Source organism: Gossypium raimondii, chromosome 4, assembly GCF_025698545.1.
Source record: "Gossypium raimondii isolate GPD5lz chromosome 4, ASM2569854v1, whole genome shotgun sequence".
NCBI lineage: Eukaryota > Viridiplantae > Streptophyta > Magnoliopsida > Malvales > Malvaceae > Gossypium > Gossypium raimondii.
Genome location: NC_068568.1, coordinates 31,068,558 through 31,088,176, shown reverse-complemented (window position 1 = coordinate 31,088,176; position 19,619 = coordinate 31,068,558). Strand labels below are relative to the sequence as shown.

The 19,619-nt window shown below is 32.3% G+C and overlaps 1 non-coding gene across 1 annotated transcript; it reads right to left on the bottom strand.

Moving 5' to 3' along the window:
- Window positions 1–6,486: 6,486 nt before the first annotated feature.
- LOC128040809 (small nucleolar RNA R71) lies at window positions 6,487–6,593 on the bottom strand. Its single transcript, XR_008195615.1, has one exon. It is a non-coding gene; the product is annotated as a small nucleolar RNA R71 (small nucleolar RNA).
- Between the last annotated feature and the right edge of the window lie 13,026 nt (window positions 6,594–19,619).

Here is a 19,619-nt window from a genome sequence, read left to right as displayed (position 1 = left end):
CAATTTAATCACATGAACTTACCTCGACGAGTATACGTAGACATGGAGACGATTAATCCGAGACTTTCTCTTTGCCCCAATCTAACTCCGTACGACGTCTAACTGGATCTATACGGGTAAATTTAATTCAATTTAACATATAATTGATTCAATTTGATCCAAAACATATTTTTGGCAAAATTACCATTTGCCCCTGTACTTTTAAATTCTTTACAATTTAGTCCCTAGCTCATAAAATGAAAATTCATGCAATTCATGCTTAAACCACTATAGCCAAATTTTATATAGGTCCCTAAAAACCCTATATTTCATTTATCTCACAAATTTACCATGTATAATTTCTATTTTTTCAATTTAATCCCTATTTGACAATTTCATCAAAATCACTTAACAAAAGTTGTTTATCTATTAACAACTAAGCATTTTCTTCCATAAATAATCAAAAATAATACACATTCAATCATGGAAAAACTTTAATAGTTTGAAAGTTTCACAAATTAGTCCCTGGGCTAGTTAGATTAAGCTACAACGATCCCAAGAAGGTAAAAATTATCAAAAACGAGATAAAAATACATACCTAATCAAGCATGCAAGATTGCCGAATGCCAAAACTAAAAAATTTCTTCCTAAGCTTTCAGTTTCGGTTGAAAATTATGAAACAAAGGAGATAACCTAATTTATTTTATTTTAATTTAACTTTAATTACTAATTAACTTTTAAAAATATTAAAATTTATACAATTTCCAAGCCATGTACATCCACTAACACCATTAATGGTCTATTTACCATATAACGACTTCCACTTTAAAGTTCTATAGCTATTTAATACCTTTAGCTATTAGATCTCAACTTTTGCACTTTATGCAATTTAGTCCTTTTATCAAATTGAACATGTAAATGGTAAAATTTCTTAATGAAATTTTTATATGGTATTATTATCATGCTGTAGAAAATAAAATAATAATAAAATAAATTTTTTGACTTCGAATTTCTTGTCTCAAAATCACTGTTCTGATTTCACTGAAAATGGGTTGTTACAAGAAATGCATAGAAAAAGAAAGAAAAGTGACAAAGTCACCAAAAATAGAGAAACTCGTTCATTAGTGCACTTAAACTCTTGAGCTAGCCATAGTTTTTGTATTATGTTGTGATTTCCTATGGAGAAATAAGGAAGGTGAGAGAAGAATGAATACTACAGTGAACGGGTAAGGGTCACTAAGGGGGAAGAATAGGTAACAATACGATATGTCAAACAATTTTCATGCTTGAAACAATTTGTTGCTTATTGTTCTTGAATTCATACCTATCTTGAGCCTCTAAACATTAGGAGTCGAAAAGCCCTATGTGATCTAGGTAGATTTATTTACAAATTGGCATCATACTAAGTAATTACATTTATGACTGTTTGTATTCTGCTAGGATAATCAAATTACATGTATAACTTATTGATGGATCCTTGTATTTGAAACCCTCAATGCTTGTATGCTTTGTAATATTCTGAACTTAGATGTTTGATATTAAAACTGGTAAGGCAACTATATACCACGCCAAGATTATGTGTGAATATGAGACATTTAGTTATGTGCACCAAAGCTAATAGTTGTACTATATTTGCTCAAGGGTCGTCTTTTTATTTACTGCTTTTGTTTGCCTTGCTTGAGGACAAGCAATGACTTAAGTGTGGGGGAGTTTGATCTATCGTAATTTGGTGTAGCAGATTAAACTAGTTTTCGCATTTGATGAGCTTGAATACAAGAACATTAGTTAGGTTTTAGTTAAGTTTCATTACTTTATTTAAATTCAATAAATTTTGTAATTTGAGTCTTTTATTGACCTTAGGGGTCAACTGAGGCCTAAGGGTGAGCTAATATGCTTTGTGAGTGTGCAGGAGACCATTAGAAGGTATGCTAACTTGATACTGGCTGCTGTGTTGCAACACAGAGAGATGGATGTCGCAACATAGGAAGCAGAATAGAAGAATTTTAAGACTGCCTTTGGTGTCGCGACACAGCCTGAAGATGTCACGAAACCTTTGAAGATACCTTGAAGATAAGCATACTGCCTTCGATTTTGTGACACAAGACCTGATGTGTCGTGACATCGACTTTGTACGAGAAATAATTACAAGTTAAGCGCATTTTGGTCCGCACAATCAAACATTAAAGCACGAGAATGAGAGCTGACCTAGGGTTAAGGACGATGACCAATCTAATTCTATAAATAGGCTCATTTAGCACATGTTAGGGACAACTTTTCATATTGTATAATTTTTTTCATAGTTTTAGTCATTAGTTTTCTCTTTTCTTAGGCGTTAGGACTATTTTTAGTTTTGTTATTTGTTATTTGTTGGGAGATCCGATCCGTGGAACTCAATCGAGTCTGTGTGGATTCGACATTATTTTTAATACAATTCAGGCTACTTTTAAACTTTATTTTCTTGATTCATTATTCACGTTTTTTTATATCAAGTTTGTTATGTTTAAGAGATCCATCAGGAACTAATCCTTTTATGGGGGATTAGTGAGTGGAAGTATGATTAATTAATTGTTTTATAGGGTTTTCTTAACGGATCAGCTATTTGGGTGAGGAAGAACATAAACCCTAGGCTTGACAGCCCTAGGAATTTATTTAGGTGAGAATTCACCCAAAATTGGTATAGCCTATCCGTGAACACCTTAGCCCCGAATTGGTCTAGACTGTAAGGTCAAGAGATAAGTAGTTCTTGCCGACTCATTATTCTAGTGGAAGATCGAAAGATCATGTTGTAGTAATGACTAGTTGATTGACGAGAAGCCCAAAGCAACTATTGGTTATGATTACTGAAGCAAGCTAATCACCCATGCTCAGATTTGATAACTGTTTACTTATCGATTTCCCAATGCTTCTTTATTTATGTTATTATTATTATTATTATTACAAATACCACAAAAATTTGTATCTATGTTTATTTGTAATGTAATTTATTTAAAGTGTTAATTAGATCTATTTGTGTTTAGATTAGGATTAATTTAGTGCTCACCTTCCTTGGGTACAATACTTGGAGTACTCACCTGCTTTGTTGTAGCTATATTAGAACTCGACCCATTTACTTGTAGACACCACCTATTTAACATATTTTTGTGCAGGATTTCTACTCTGGACGTTGGTACGTTCAGAGGCAGTCAACCATTCATTAACCAACATTCATATCTATTCAAAAGGTGCCAAAACATGCCAAATTATACCAATTCACAAACAACCTAAGTGCCTAACCAATATGCCCTCATTGGCACCACAATTTAAACATAAACATCAATCAATCAAACCAAAGCCATATTCAACATGTCAATCTCTCCCAAACATCAACAATGTACCAAATACCACATATCTTAGCATTTACTAAAATTTGCCATATATGTCTCAAACAAATCGCCAATATTATACATATAAATGCATTCAAACTTCGAGTTTCAAACAATCATTGTTTACCATATATGCATACCAATCATCAAAACATTTCCATATAGCTTTTAAGAACAACATTACAATATAATCATATTGAAACTTTATAATTCCATTACTTAACTTTAGAACATATATTCTCAAGACATACTTATAGATAACATTCAAAGCTTACAATATTAACTAAACAACTTAAACTAATAAATGCATATACCGCAACCATAAACTAACATATATACCATATATATCATTCAAGTTTTACCATTTCCCCAACAATTTCATGAACCGAGATCAAGCATACCATCATCACACAAGCTATCATCATAGACTATAGAAGCATAGCATAAGAATCATTAATTTCAACTTTATACAAAACAACCATTATAACACATTACAGTTTCAATCCATAACTTCAAACTACTAACCCAAGGTAACCTATATACATGCCACAAAACTAGGATAAATGAGTCAAAATCTACCGAGATTGAAGCTTGATAGTGTGAGTCTTGAAGTTGATCCGACTGCCTAGTTCCGCAAAAAACCAACCGCGAAAAATAGGAAAAGAAATAGAGTAAGCTTATAAATCTTAGGAAGTTTATAGGTGTTTAGACAAACTCTTACCTCAATTTGCAACTAAGTAAATATATATAATTAAAAGATCTCCTGTCAAGACATTTACAACAATAAGGAGAGTGATAACTCTTGAAAAGAGTTATATTTCATGCCTTTAGGTCTAGTCAATTTCTTGTACTTAGGTACATTTAATAGCATTTTAAGATATTTCACTAGTATTTTTATCATTACATGAGGAACTTGGACTGTGTTTAAATATTAGGTACTTTTAATTGCTTGTGGTAAGGTTGTGTTGGTAGTTTCGCAGGTGGAGGTTGATGAACGAGAAATAAATGAGTGAAGGTTTGTCGAGGCAAAATGTTAGACATTTTGTCTACACAAATGCCAGGGCAATCCAAGAAAATTGATTTAACACTCAACGCATACTAGTTTCAGCCCCCAACTATACTTGTACCAAAAAAATATGCTTAAAAAAGAGGAAAAGATAATCTTGGGATGTTCGTTTTTATCCTAGAAAAAATGAATTTAAAAAGAGAAGATAATCTTAGGTTGTTGAAAAAAGAATTTAAAAAGAGGAGAAGATAAACATGGGTTGTTCGATTTACCTTAGGGAAAAAGCTAAACAGAGCAAAATGAGGAAACCCTAAAGGACGAACAAGAGGGAGAGATCCTTCGGCAAGAATAGAGGGTAGCGACTGAGCAGTGATAGGAAGAGGAAGACGAAGGCAATCCCTCTCAGCCATCGCAAAACACAGTGTCGTAGGAGTGTGAATTGGACATGAAAAAGCTGTCTTCTTGAAGTCTTTAGTATTTCTCACTTTTTTTTCCATGAATTGAATGATGAAAATGGTGTTGGATGTTATTTTGGTTTTGAATTTTATGTGCCAACCTATGAGCTAAATCTCATCGAGTTGGGATTACATGATGAACCTTTTATTTTCTTTAATGGTTAAAGCATAGATCCGAATCAATTTAGTATTTCATTCAATTGTTTTTTTAATTGTATACGTGTAATCCCTAGACATAAATGATTGTTCAGCATACCCATAAACTAAATCTAATTCTGAAAAGGTTGGATTGGTTGGATTGAAATTGAATGATATGAGCAAGTACTCGACCGATACTTGTAGTAGACTTTAGACATAGAGCAGTGTTCATATATAAGGAAAACAATGCAGGGTACCACATTAATGCCTATAGACAAGGGTAAGGTAACCTGAGGTTTTTACTCTCAAAAGAAGCAGACCATTCTAGAACTCTTCTGAGTAGTAAACTGAGTATGATTTTGCCAAGGCATTATTGATAGTAGTCGTAGATTCTTAGTAATCCCAACCTTCCAAATCAATATCATATATCCTTTACTCTTTACCGCCGTATCTTACCATGTCATTCTTAGTTATTTACTTGATCATTTACATAATATTCCCATAGTAATTCTCATAATTTCCATAGTATTTCCAAGTATTCAGTAATTCTACATATTGAATACATCATTATTCCTTTTAATTGCCGCTGCATACTTACCATAGCTTTACCATAGCATTAATTGCATTTTATTATAATAAGTTGACCACTTTTGTGCCACAATCTGATCCTTGTGGGAACCATACTCACTCGTCACCTTATTACTTGATTTGATGTGTATACTTGCACAATTCACATATCATTTCACATGCTACAAGTTTTTGATGTCGTTGCCAGGGATCGAAAATTTGGTGAAAATTGGTTTTGTTATTTTACTTAGTTCCATTAGTTTTTTTTTAACTTAGTTATATTTAATTTCTACAGGTTTGCCATTAGTGCATGAGAAAAGTCATTCTTGCTAACAAAGAATATCCTTTTGGCCTAGAGATCGAAAGAACTTTACGAAGAAGGGAAAAAGAATTGCAAAAAATTGCTAGGACTGGGAATGATCCTGGTCTTAATGATAAGACGAATGGTCAATATGTTAATCCTCCAGTTCGTAGAGTGATACATGGTCTGAATGATAACCTGAATGGTCAAGATGTCAATCCTCCTGTTCGTAGGGTGCTACCTAGTTTGAATGATAATTTGAATGGTCAGGATGCTAATTCTCCTATTCATAGGGTGATAGATGACTGAGACAGACCAATTCAAGAGTATGTTATTCCAATTTTGGATGATTTGAATCTAGGGATAGTCAAACCACACATACAAGCTCAACAATTCGAGTTGAAATCGGTAATGTTCTAAATGTTACAAATAGTAGGATAGTTTAGTGGATTACCTATTGAAGATCCAAGATTGAATTTAAGACTTTTTCTAGAAGTCTGTGACTCGTTTAGACAACAAGGTGTTCTTGAAGATGCCCTGAGACTTAATTTTTTTCCATATTCCTTGAGAGACCAAGCAAGAGCATGGTTAAATGCTTTACTGTTGGGAATAGTGGCATCATGGAATGATCTTTGCCAGAGGTTTTTGCTATGTTCTAATCCACCAACTATAAATGTCAGACTTAGAAATGACATCACATTTTTTTTACAAATGGAGGACGAAATGCTATATGAAGATTGGAAATAATTTAAGGAGTTAATTCGAAAATGTTCGATGCATGGATTCCAGCACTGGACTCAAATGGAGATGTTTTATAATGGGTTGAATGCACATACAATGATGGTAGTTGATGCATCTGCCAATGGTACTCTGCTGGATAAAATGTATGATGTAGCATATGAGATTTTGGAAAATGATTACCAACAATGATTATCAATATCTGACAAAAAGTGTTGGGGCAAGTAAGAGAGTTGCTAGTACCATAGAGTTTGATGCAATTAGTTTACTGACAGCCCAGGTATCTTCTATAGCTAACATAATTAAAAAAATGAAAAATTCAACTACAGTTGAGGAGATGAAATCAGCCGATCTATCATGTGTTTATTGTGGTGAAGATCATACGTTCGATGAATGCCCATCAAACCCAGCATTCGTGTGTGACAATAACCCTTACTCCAACACCTACAATCCAGGGTGGAAGCAGCATCCTAATTTCAATTGGAGTAATCAGGGTGCAGGGATTTTTAACAATACAGTAAGATAAAATGCCAATAGTGCCCCACCTGATTATAATAAACTTATGCCGAGGCAAAATGTCCAACAAGGTTAGTAATCATCATCGTCTTCTATTGAAAACTTGTTGAAAGAATATATGGCCAAAAATGATGTTGTAATTCAAAGCCAAGCTGCATCTTTACGAGCTCTTAAGAATCAAGTGGGGCAAATAGAGAATGATTTAAATTCAAGGCCACAAGGAGCTTTTCCAAGTGATACTAAGAATTCAAGATCACAAAGGAAAGAGCATTGCAAAGTGATTACTCTCAAAAGTGGAACTAAGTTGAATGACGTTGTTCAAGTTGCCACGACAGGAGAGGAGAACTCGAATAACAACTATGTAAAGATCTCAGAGCCATCAAAAAAACATACTGCACTTGAAAAGGGTAAGCAGAAGAATGTTGTGGCAAAACCAGATCACCCTGCCAACAAGAATGCCACAGCAAAACAATATCAGCAACCTGAAGGAAGACCACCTCTACCTTTTCCTTAGAGATTCCATAATTCTAAATAAAATGTTCAATTCAAAAGGTTTTTGGAGGTCTTGAAGCAACTCCATATTAAAATACCACTAGTAGAAGCTTCAGAGCAAATGCCCAATTACGTGAAATTTATAAATGATATATTGTCAAAGAAGCATAGATTGAGAGAATTTGAGACTGTTTCTCTCACTGAAGGGTGCACAGTAATGTTAATGAATAAGCTGCCTCCAAAGTTGAAGGACCTAGGGAGTTTCACTATCCCATCTTTCATTTGAAATCATTATGTTGGTAAGGCATTATAAAATTTAGGAGCAAGTATAAATCTAATGCCTCTGTTTATTTTTAGGAAGCAAGACCTACTATGGTTACGTTGCAACTGGCCAATCAATCCTATGCTCATCCGAAAGGTAAAATTGAAGACGTACTGGTAAGGGTAGATAAATTGAAGACGTACTGGTAAGGGTAGATAAATTGAAGACGTACTGGAAAGCAAGACCTACTATGGTTATGTTGCAACTAGCCAATCGATCCTATGCTCATCCGAAAGGTAAAATTGAAGACGTACTGGTAAGGGTAGATAAATTTATCTTTCCTGTAGATTTCCTTATTTTAGAATGTGAAGTTGACCATGATGTGCCAAATATTCTGGGAAGACCTTTTCTTGCTATTGGCAAGACTTTAATTGATGTGCAGAAAGGTGAATTGACCATGAGGATAAATGATCAGTAGATCATTTTCAATGTATTTAATGCGCTAAAATGTGTTGATGAGAATGAATAATGTCGTACCATTGACTTGATAGAAAAAATAGTAGAGGAAGAGTTCATGAGGCTTTGCCTTAACAATTCTAATAGCGATGAAGATTCATTTAAGCAGAGACCCTTGTGCACTTTGCTGGAGCAAAATAGACCTTTCAATTTTGATGAACAATGCTTGGTAGCTCATGTATATTCACATGAAACTATTGATGTCAAGGACATGAACATGGGGGACGCATTTAAAGTTAATTGGCAATACTTGAAGCATTCCTAGGGTGCTCATGTAGAGCGAGACAAATAGTCCATTGATTTTCAAGATGTTTAACTTCAACATCTTGAAAATTCTTTTTATTTTTATTTCATCTTGTCGATTTAAATTTCTTTTAGTTATTTCATTTCCTTTGTTTAATAAACTATAGGAGGGGAAGGGGTTGGGGATGCAAAGCCTGTTGAGACAAATTCTGCTAATAAAGAGAATACGTCCAAAGTACCGGAGGAAGAACCAAAGAAAATAGAGTTTGTTAGCATTGAGACTGACCATGAGGATGAAGAGGAAGCAGAGGTATAAGGTCGCTGCTCGTAAATTAACCCGTTAGATAGAATGAAGTATCTACAATACAATCCAAGCAAGGAAAGTTTTCTTTTTCTTTCATACGTATTGTATTGCATAAAATTTTCCTGACACTATTTGTATATAGATAGTCTGTAACACCCCTAACCCGTATCTATCGTCGAAATAGGGTTACAGAGCGTTACCTTAAGATCGTAACTTTAAAACATACATTTAATACCTTAACATAAACATGGAATAATTCACTCATATACATGCATAACGTCCCTTAATCGAGCCCTTGAGGCCTTAGAAACACTTTAGAAATGATTTGGGACTAAATCAAAAATATTTAGAACATTTAAGAAAATGTTGGAAAATTTGAACTGTAAGGGTCACACGATCATGTGGCCAGGCCGTGTGACTCACACAGTTGAGACACATGGCCGTGTCCCAGCCTGTGTAACAATCGAAATAGGGACACACGGCTGTGACCCAGCCCGTGTCCATGCCCATGTAACTCTTTGAGTTGGGTCACGCGACCAAACCACACGCCCATGTACTAGGCTTTGTAACACTCGACATGGCCTCACATGCTTGTGTGACAAGCCGTGTGCTAGGCTGTGTAACTATCTAACTTGAAACCTTTAAAACCTATAGACACACGGCTAAGACACACGCCCGTGTCTTAGGCTGTGTGGAGAAGAAATTGGCCTAGATCAAGCCATTTCCTTCACCCACTTCAAGGATGTACTTACAAGCCATTTGCACTCTTAACCAAGGCATCAAAGCACACCAAAAAAATGTATAAAATGATCAATTCAAATGACCAAATTCCATTCAACAAATATGCCATATAGGCTCCTCAATCACAATCAAACTAACATACCTAAGCTTATGCATAATTGACCATATTTTACTCAATCACATTTACTTATTTCCATCTAAAACATACCATACTTAACCACATTTCAAATACTTCATTCACATACCAAATTGGCTATTGAAGACATGCCTCAACCTTACCATAATATCAAACATCATCAAGATACCATAAGTACCAAAAGTGTACAAACCATAATAAGACATATACATGCCAAACTTATCAAGTAACATAAACCACAAGTCCACCTATATATGCCATTATAAACTTAACCAACATATGAAAACTACCGATATTTATGCTAGATAGTGTGATAGATCTCCAACGAGTATCCAAACCGATCAAGTTTTCAATAATCTAAAAAGTAAAGGAAAGTAATTATGTAAGCAATGAATGCTTAGTAAGCTCGTATAAACTTTAAACATAACATTTCATTTCAACAATGAACTTTATAGGTTAAATATAAACTTATGCCATCGCCTCAAGATTTATCAACTACATAATCTTCAACTCGAAAATGAATAAGTCTATCAACATCGTGTATATTTTTCATTCCTAACATAATAGGATTTTATAAGACATATTACACCATCATTAACCTTTTCATAAGACTATGAACTACTCCCTTTACTTACTTTCCATTCCATTTACTTAGCATAAACTGAAATAACAACATCAAATCACGAATTAGTGTATTTATTCATGACATAGGTAAATTTATCTATAGCATACATAAATTTCTCACATATAAGTATGTCATTCAACTCATCAATATTTTTTTCATCATAGTACATCTCAATCATGAACTTACCATTTCATTACCTTTTCTTACCCGTTTCATTTGCATGATAGAAGACATAAGCATAAACATCAACCACATGATAAACCATTTCATTAGAAAATAAATCTTTTGATTAATACCACCTTTTCATAAACATAAGCATACTTATATTTGGACACTTGTCATTTCAAAGTATAAAATTACAATTAAGCATGATATTATCCAACCATAAGCTTGGCACAACCCTAAGCATCATCAACAACACATGTTAGTACATTAACGCATAATTCAATTGAATTATCACAAGATAAGCTAGATTTACATTAACATAATGCCTTTAATTTCATGCTTTCCATAAACAAAAATATACATTCATTGTTTATTTTCAATTCATACCTTTCCATAGATTTATGACATAGTCCATCAGAACACTTACCGCTCCTTCCCTTTTCAGGCCCGTTGAACTACTTAGAATAATATCATATATGTAGGAAAGCTCACACAAAGTGTGCTAAACATATGGTCGAAACCATTCCTTTTCCTTTACGTAGTTGCTTACTCGAGCCGTAAAGTGGGTCTGCTCACATAAGCTGATGGTTGGAATGTAAGCTACACGATGCCGCTCACATAAGCTGACAAGTATTCATAACAAATGTCAGAACTCAGCCATCAGTAGAACATTCAGGAGCAGCACCCGAAACATGGTAACCCTATTGACATGTCATTTGTATCCTTTATATTCCTAAGGTTCAAGCGGGGCTCAATAATCGTCGTAACTTCGTTGGATTTCCATCATTTCTTTACATGATAAATTACATAATAACATATTTATTGATTCATTTACATTATAAAAACACATTAGAAATTCAATTTAATCAACATTTATGTGATTATAGTTCATACGAACTTACCTGGCTAAATTGCAGCAATGACTAAGTACAGGGGCTATTTGATAATTTTTCTTTTCTCCTTGATTTTCCACTCATTCTTGATCAATTGTTGCTTGAAGCTAGACTTGGGCTAGGTTTCTTCTCCCCTTTTTTGTTTCGACTAAATGATGAAGAAGATAAATGAATCATCTTTTTATTTTTATTTTCTTATTTAATTATCATTATAACATATAATATAATGTTTTTATAATAATAAACATTATTTTTAACTAAATAACTCCACTATCTGTCCAAACCCTTTTAAAATGGTATATTTACCATTCAAGTCCATTTACTTTCATTCATTAAGCCATATAATCATTCAAATCTAATAGTAATCAAATTTTACACCCTTTACGATTTAGTTCTTTTTAATTAATTATTTAAACATTAAAATTTCTTAACGAAACTTTAATACAACCTTAATAACACTCAATAAATATTTATAAAATATTTATAACTTGGTTTATAGAAATGAGGTCCCGATACCTCATTTTCTAAAACCACTTGACTTTAGGGTCAAATCACTTAAACCTAATTGTTCTTCCATTTAACCAAAAATCAATAAATAAAAATTTATCATTACACCATATATTATTCATAAATATTAAATAATAGTATTTACAGGGTCACATGTCAGGTTTGTGGCTCTGAAACCACTGTTCCGACACTTCAAAGAAATGGGTTGTTACACATGCATTGAGGACAATGCATCCTTTAGGTTTGGGGGTGTATTGTGCATTTAGGTTGCATTACATGTCTAGTATGTATGTTCATCCTAGTATAGTTAAGTTGGTTGTCAATGCCATGTGATTATTAAGTATTGTTTTATCTATGGAAAGTCCAATCTTTACTCGTTATGTTCGATGATGAGCTTATATTCTTTAGTATATCTAGAACATGTGACAGTGGATGAGGCGTGTTTAACTTAGGTTAGATTGCGTGAAAATTTATTCTTAAAAATGAGATGTTCTACACTCAGTTTTTTTTATTATAGTGAGTGGTTTCTGATGAACTTAGGGTTTTTAATAGTTGGCTCGATGAACTATAGTAACATAATTGGGATGCTCATGTACCCATAACACACCAGAGAGCATCGAAATTCTAACAGAGGCACCAAATTCAAAACAAAGACACATATGTGCAATCCCGTACAAGTGCACGTTCTAACCCTATTGGCATGCCAATCATATCCTAATCATTTACTACGTTCAAACTGGCATCTAACGGATTTCATAACATTATAACTTGAAGGCACTTCAAGAAATATTCTTATACACATGTTGTAATTTGATTATTTTCTTTTCAAAACATATACATTATATATATTCATCACATTTCAAGTAAATCTTACTCACCTTACATTCAACCGTATATAGTTAATATCCTCAATCCAATATCAATAATTCAACCACAAATTAATTAACTCATAACAACACATAACACGAACATATAAGCATATATCTATTCTATGAACTTACCTAATACAACTAGCAAGCAAATTTGTTCCTAGGGACTATTCTATAATTTTCCCTTTTCCCAAACTTTCCTCCGCATGCAGTTCAATCCTTGATCTATACAATAATTAAATTCAACTTATTAAATTTAAATACATTATCATATTAATTTTTATGTATATGACTTATAATTTCTATTTTTCAAAATTTCCCTAAACTTTTACACTTTGTTCAATTCAGTCCTTAAAATCGAAACTATTTAAATTCAGACATTTCACCCCTAATATTCATAACCGAACTGAACAACACCCCTATACAGCCTTTGAACATTCAAAATTTACAATTTAATATGCTAAATTTTTACAAAATTTCTTATTAGTCCTTAGGTTCAAAACTATCAAAATTTCTTTACAAAATTGTCCTATTTAATTTAACAATCAAGTTTACAAATTCATCATTTTACACTAAGAACATCAAAGAACCATCAATGACAAGTTTCCAAACACTTAAAAATTTTAAAAATTAGTCCCTGGGTTAACTAGATTTCATTACAACGATCTCAAAAACATTAAATTTATGATAAAAAAGGACCAAGAAAACCCTTACATGCATGAGTGAATAACAAGGCCGAAACTCCAAGGTGTTGAAATGGTGTTTTTGATTTTCAAACTAAAGAATGAAGAATATGGAAGATTTTTCCCTTTTTGGTTTATTATTAATAAAATTTTAATCATTAATTTAATATATTATTTTGGTGACATAAAAAGAGTACTCAAACTAATTACAAAACCTAAAACATCTCTCCCAACGGGGAGGTCTCATACAAACATAAATCATAAGAATTGTAATGTGTTAGTTTAACCATTCTATCAACATCTTGATTGTATTCTCTAGATATATGTCGAACATTCTATTGATCAAATCATAATAGAATTTGGTGAATCCTCCTGATCAAAGCAGAACTGGAGCCTTTTGTTGTCCTCTCCTATATAACTTTTACTACCTCAAGGTTATCAGTCCCAATTGAAACGTGAACAAAGCCACACTCACAAGGAAGAGTCAAGCCATCCAGGATGCCTCACAATTTGGCATAAAAAATGGAACAATTCCCCAAAACTCTATTAAAACCCAAAATCCATACTCAATCATTGTTTTTCGTATGCCCCCCGCCTTAGCGAAGCCGCCTTCATTTCTAACAGATCTGTCTATGTTCAAGCATGCCTAGTTACCATTTAGGTGCAGATGTGGTAACTTACTTTGTGACCTGCCCGAAATTTTCTGGTTACGGGAATTATATTGATTTGCCCAACTGAGTGAAACCTTGATGGTTTCATTCGCACTCCAAGTAATCCTATAAAAAATGAAGAGGTTGCGATTCTTCCAAAAGCACCACGCAATGATCCCAAAGAAGCATTTCCAATCTACAGCTCCCACACACCAATCCTAATGACCCTGCAAATTAAAAACAAACCAATCCTGCAAACTACTCAAATAAAAACTAGCCAATCATATGGAATTAAGAGATCCCAAATTTTAATCATAAAACTTAATTCATCAAATCCAAAACTGGCCACTAACTTTAAGAATTACTAAATTTCCATTTAAATCCATGCAATAATGTTTTCCCATCCATTTGACCCAAATAAACTAATAGCAATGAACTTTTACTACTTTTATGATTTAGTCATTTTTCTTTAATTAATCATCCAATCACTAAAATTTCTAGATTAAACTTCAATTCACCTATATAATAGCTCTATAAACATTTGATAATAATATTTACGGGCTTGATTTAAGAAAATGAGGTCCCAATACCTTATATTTCAAAACCATTTGACTTTAAAGACAAGCCACTTGAACTTAACTATTCATCCAAATAACAAAAATCATCGAATAAAAATTTAATTAAACATTATAATTCAACTTGTGAATATTTGTAACACCCATACCCCGTCTCCGTTGTCATATTAGAGTTACAGAGCATTACCATGCAAATCCGAACAACAAAGTTGTTTAATATTAATTACTTAAAACTCATTACAACCTTATCAAACATACATATTTGGGCCTTAAATTGGGCCTTCGAGATCCTAAAAAAAATTCGGGTTCAATCTGGGACTACTTTGAAACAATTTAGAAACTTTGGGGAAAAGTTCAAAATTTTGAAAATAGGGGTCAGACGGCCATGTGACATAGCCCAGACCTTGTGGTGCTCGAACAATGGGACACACGACTGTGTCCCAGCCCGTGTCTTAAACCATGTAACTCACTGAGTTTAGTCACACGGCCATGTCGCAAGCCGTGTGCTAGACCGTGTAACTTACTGACTTAATACACACGGTTGTGTCTTAGACCGTGTGAAACTTACACCTAAAATAATAAGTGATACACGACCGTGTAGCTAGGCCATGTGTGTCACACGACCGTGTGACAGCTAGTGTCCCAGGCCATTTACTCCATAATTTGACCCTAAAAACAAGCCATTTAAAACCAAAACTTGCTCAATCAACCATTTCATTTGTGCATACATTCAAAAGACCTAAACACCTTTCAAACACGTATAAACATACCAATTCAATCAACCTATTTCACCTAACCAATATGTCATTCAAAGGCACCACATTTATACCAAAACAACTTCAATCATAACAAGGCTATAATGCCACATTTCAAGCATAGAACCTATTCAATTTAGCTACTTAAGGATATCAATTTTAACCATTTACATTTCACCACAAACATACAAAAAATGACCATATATTACAAGTATTTAAAAGTGACCAAAATACTTAAACTTGTTTAAGCAGTATAAGTCTAACATACAAAATACATAATCCAAAAACATATTCAAAGACATTCATTATAAAAAGGTCATATACATGCCATTTATAACCTTAGCCAAAATAATTCAAAAACTACTGAAGTAATTGTTGGATAGTATGATAGATCTTTGACAAGCTTCCAACCGATCGAGCTTCCGATAATCTACGAAACAAATAAAAATAACTACGTAAGCAACTAGTGCATAGTAAGCTCGTATAAATTCAAACATAACTTACCATTCTTAAGCTCAATTTCTAAAATATGCACAACATCTTTACCATACTCATAAGCTTAATACAATCCTATAAGCATCACCAAGCTCACAAATTAGTAGGGTCATGTATAATACATATAGAAAATCAACCATTTCACAAATGAATCTTCATGAACATAACATTCATCACATAATCATTTAATTCCTTTCAATTCATTTGCATTCATCTAAATTTACCATTAACAAGTTTAGGAGCAATTATCCATTTTACCACATGCCTTGCCAATTATCTTTACTTACCCGTTGAACCATCTAGAATTACATTGGATACCCGGGAATGCTCACACATAGTGTGTCTTTCCATATAACCATAACCTTTCCTTTTCAATAGTGCTCACACGAGCTGTGAAATGGGTCTACTTCCACGAGCTGTGGGTCGAAATGTTAGCTACACGATGTTGCTCACACGAGCTGTGGAGAATCCAAAATAAATGCAGGACCTCAGCCATTGACAGGACATTCAAGACTAGCAACCAAAACATGAAATCCCTAATGACATGTCACTTGTATCCTAAGAATTCTTAAGGTTCAAATGGGACTATTTATCCGTCAATTACTCAAAATGTTGATATATGTATATATTTTTGAGTTTGTTTATAACTAACATAATATAACAGATAATCAATCAAACTATATTTAGTAAGATTATAATTCATACGAACTTACCTCGGTAACTATAGTCGTAGAAGTAGAGTTGGAGACTAATCCAAAGCTTTCGCCTTTCCTCGATTTAAGTTCGGTTGTTTTTTATCTTGATCTAAATAAATAGTTTCATTCAATTTAGTACTTCAATTAACCTCAAGCATTCAATTCAATCTATAATTCATATTATCATGAATTACAAAATTACCCCTCCTATTTTAACTTTTTCACAATTTAGTCCTTAAGCTCGTAACTTGAAATTTAACTATTTTAATCCTCAATACATGTTAGCCATGTTAGCCGAACTTCTTAGGGACCCATATCAACCCACTAAAATCACCATTTCATAATGTTACCTTGAAATTTTTACTATTTTCATGAATAAGTCCTTAAACCCTAAATTCACTAAAAATCACCTAGCAAAATAAGCTTACTCAAGAATCAACCTTAACATTCTATCAATCAACTTCAAAAACTCATCAATTTCATTCATAGGATATCCCTCAACCTTTAACAAATTTGCAAATTAACCCCTGGGCTAAGTAAATTAAGTTAAAACGAACTCGTAAACGTAAAAATTATTAAAACAAAATCAAAATCACATACCATGCATCAAAAGAAGCTTGGCCGAATATTTCTTAACTCAACAATGGGGTTTCGACAATAACAAAGTGAAAATAAGAAAAAATGATAGCTAATTCTTTCTTGTTTAAGCATTTATTTATTAAATTACTAATTTATCCTTATAATATAAACTTATAAAATAACTAAATCATGCCCATCATTGTGCACCATATTTATATATGGCATAATTACTAAATAATTCCATTAACTCACCTTGTTAAAGCTGTTTAATCCACTTAACTAATAGAATTCAACTTTTGCATCTTTTTCAATTTAGTTGTTTTTACCTAATTAACCATTCAAACCTCAAAATTTCATAACAAAAATTTAATATAACCTTAAAATAACTCTATAAACATTAAATAAATATTAAAATAATAACTCACTTGTCGAAGTCGTGGTCACGAAACCACTATTTCCGACACCACTAAAATTGGGTTGTTACAATATTAATAAATAATATTTATGTACTCACTCATCGAAATTGTGACCCGAAACCACTGCTTTCAACACCACTAAAAAATAGACTTTTACATTTCTTCTCTTTCTCTTAATCATTTGTAATAAAATCTTAATTCTTATTTTCTCTTTCTCCTCCAAGACAACTATTGATGCTCTTTTCATGAAATCAAGGTGGCTAACAAGCTTCTATAATGATTTTAATAAAGATTCATGAAAGAAATTGAAGGAATTAAGCTTAGAAAGCCTTGAAAATGGTGGAAATGATCTATTTGTAATGAAAGTAAAAAATTGAAAGGATGGAGAAATGATGATGGCGTGGGAGGTTAGGAAATATGAATGAATTCTTCATCTTTCTCAACTTTTCTATCAAAATATCTAATTAATTTAATAATTAAAATGATAATTATTAAAATTGTCTACCAATCACATTTTACACAATTTGATCTTTAATCATTACATTTTTATAATTATCCGATTTGAGTAATTACCTTTAACCCTCCAACTTTATCTATAATACTATCCATGAATCATATTTTATTTTGGTAAAATTTCACTTCTAGCCCTTCCTTATTTTTCCTTCAATTTAATGCAATCACTTCAAATTTTTAATTTTCTTATTTTTACCCCAATACTTTTTATTCTCTTACAATTTAGTTAATACCTAGATTTATTTCCTTATTTCTAGAGTATTTTAATTTCCTATTGAATCTAACTATTTTCTATACTAACATTCATAATTTCCTATTTTATCTACTTTTAAAATTCTTAAATATAATAAATTAGAGACATTACAGATTTCCACAATCACCTATAATGTTTATAACATTAAAGTAAATTTAAACTTAAATATTTTATGAATTTTTAGTTAAAAGTATTGAATAAGATAATGAAAATAAATAAATAAGGAAAAGATGGTTTCAAAAGTGTATTTTAAAAGATTACTTTCTCACTTTTAATGAAAAAGAATTATGTTCAAACATATGGGAAGTAATTCTGGACAGAAATTTACTTTTCTAAAAATATGACATTTTATCATAGTAAACATAGAAATCACCCATTTATTAAGTTGTTTGAAGATAATCACTTTTAGTTATATCAAGTTCTCTCTAATATTGATGACATTTGAGAAAAGCAATGATTAAAACTTCCATCATGTCTTTTGATTGAGTCGGATACGTAATAGGGCTTATGGGCTTTACCTCCTTAAATTTTTGAAAATTTTAATTATACTTTTAAAATTTTAGTTAGGGTTCAAAATTTTAAAATTATTTATTAAAATTTAAAAACAATTAAAAATTTAAATTTGACTTAATTTTTTTAACTTTCATAAATCTCTAAAATTTTAAAATTTTTAATTAAAACTATAAAAATTTTAAAAGTTATCATTAAAACCTTCAAAAATTTTAATTAAAATTTCAAACTTAACACCAAGATATAGCTTGAATTCTTTTTATCCCTACCTCCAATATGGTATTCTAATATCATTATATAAAGCTAGCAGTACACAAATTACAAGCTAATCATTCCCCACTATATAGTTAGTGGGGATGTATTTTATGGGTCGGCACCGCAACCATCTTCACATGATAGCGTTCAAACTTGAGACTAGAAGGATTCGCACTACTGTCAGTGCTATCAGTCTCACCCACCAGAAACTTTGGTTCAATCGGATTCCAGAAAATCGTCCACATCACTTCCCACTAATTGCTACAGTATACACGTTAGGATTTATATAGTAAAAAAAATATTAAATTTATAATTATGATAAACATGAAACTATTAGAATCACATCCGAGATAAAATCCATGCTAAAATCACATCTACTGCAAAGTGCAAACTTCATTATAAATAGCTACTCAGTTAGTGGTATG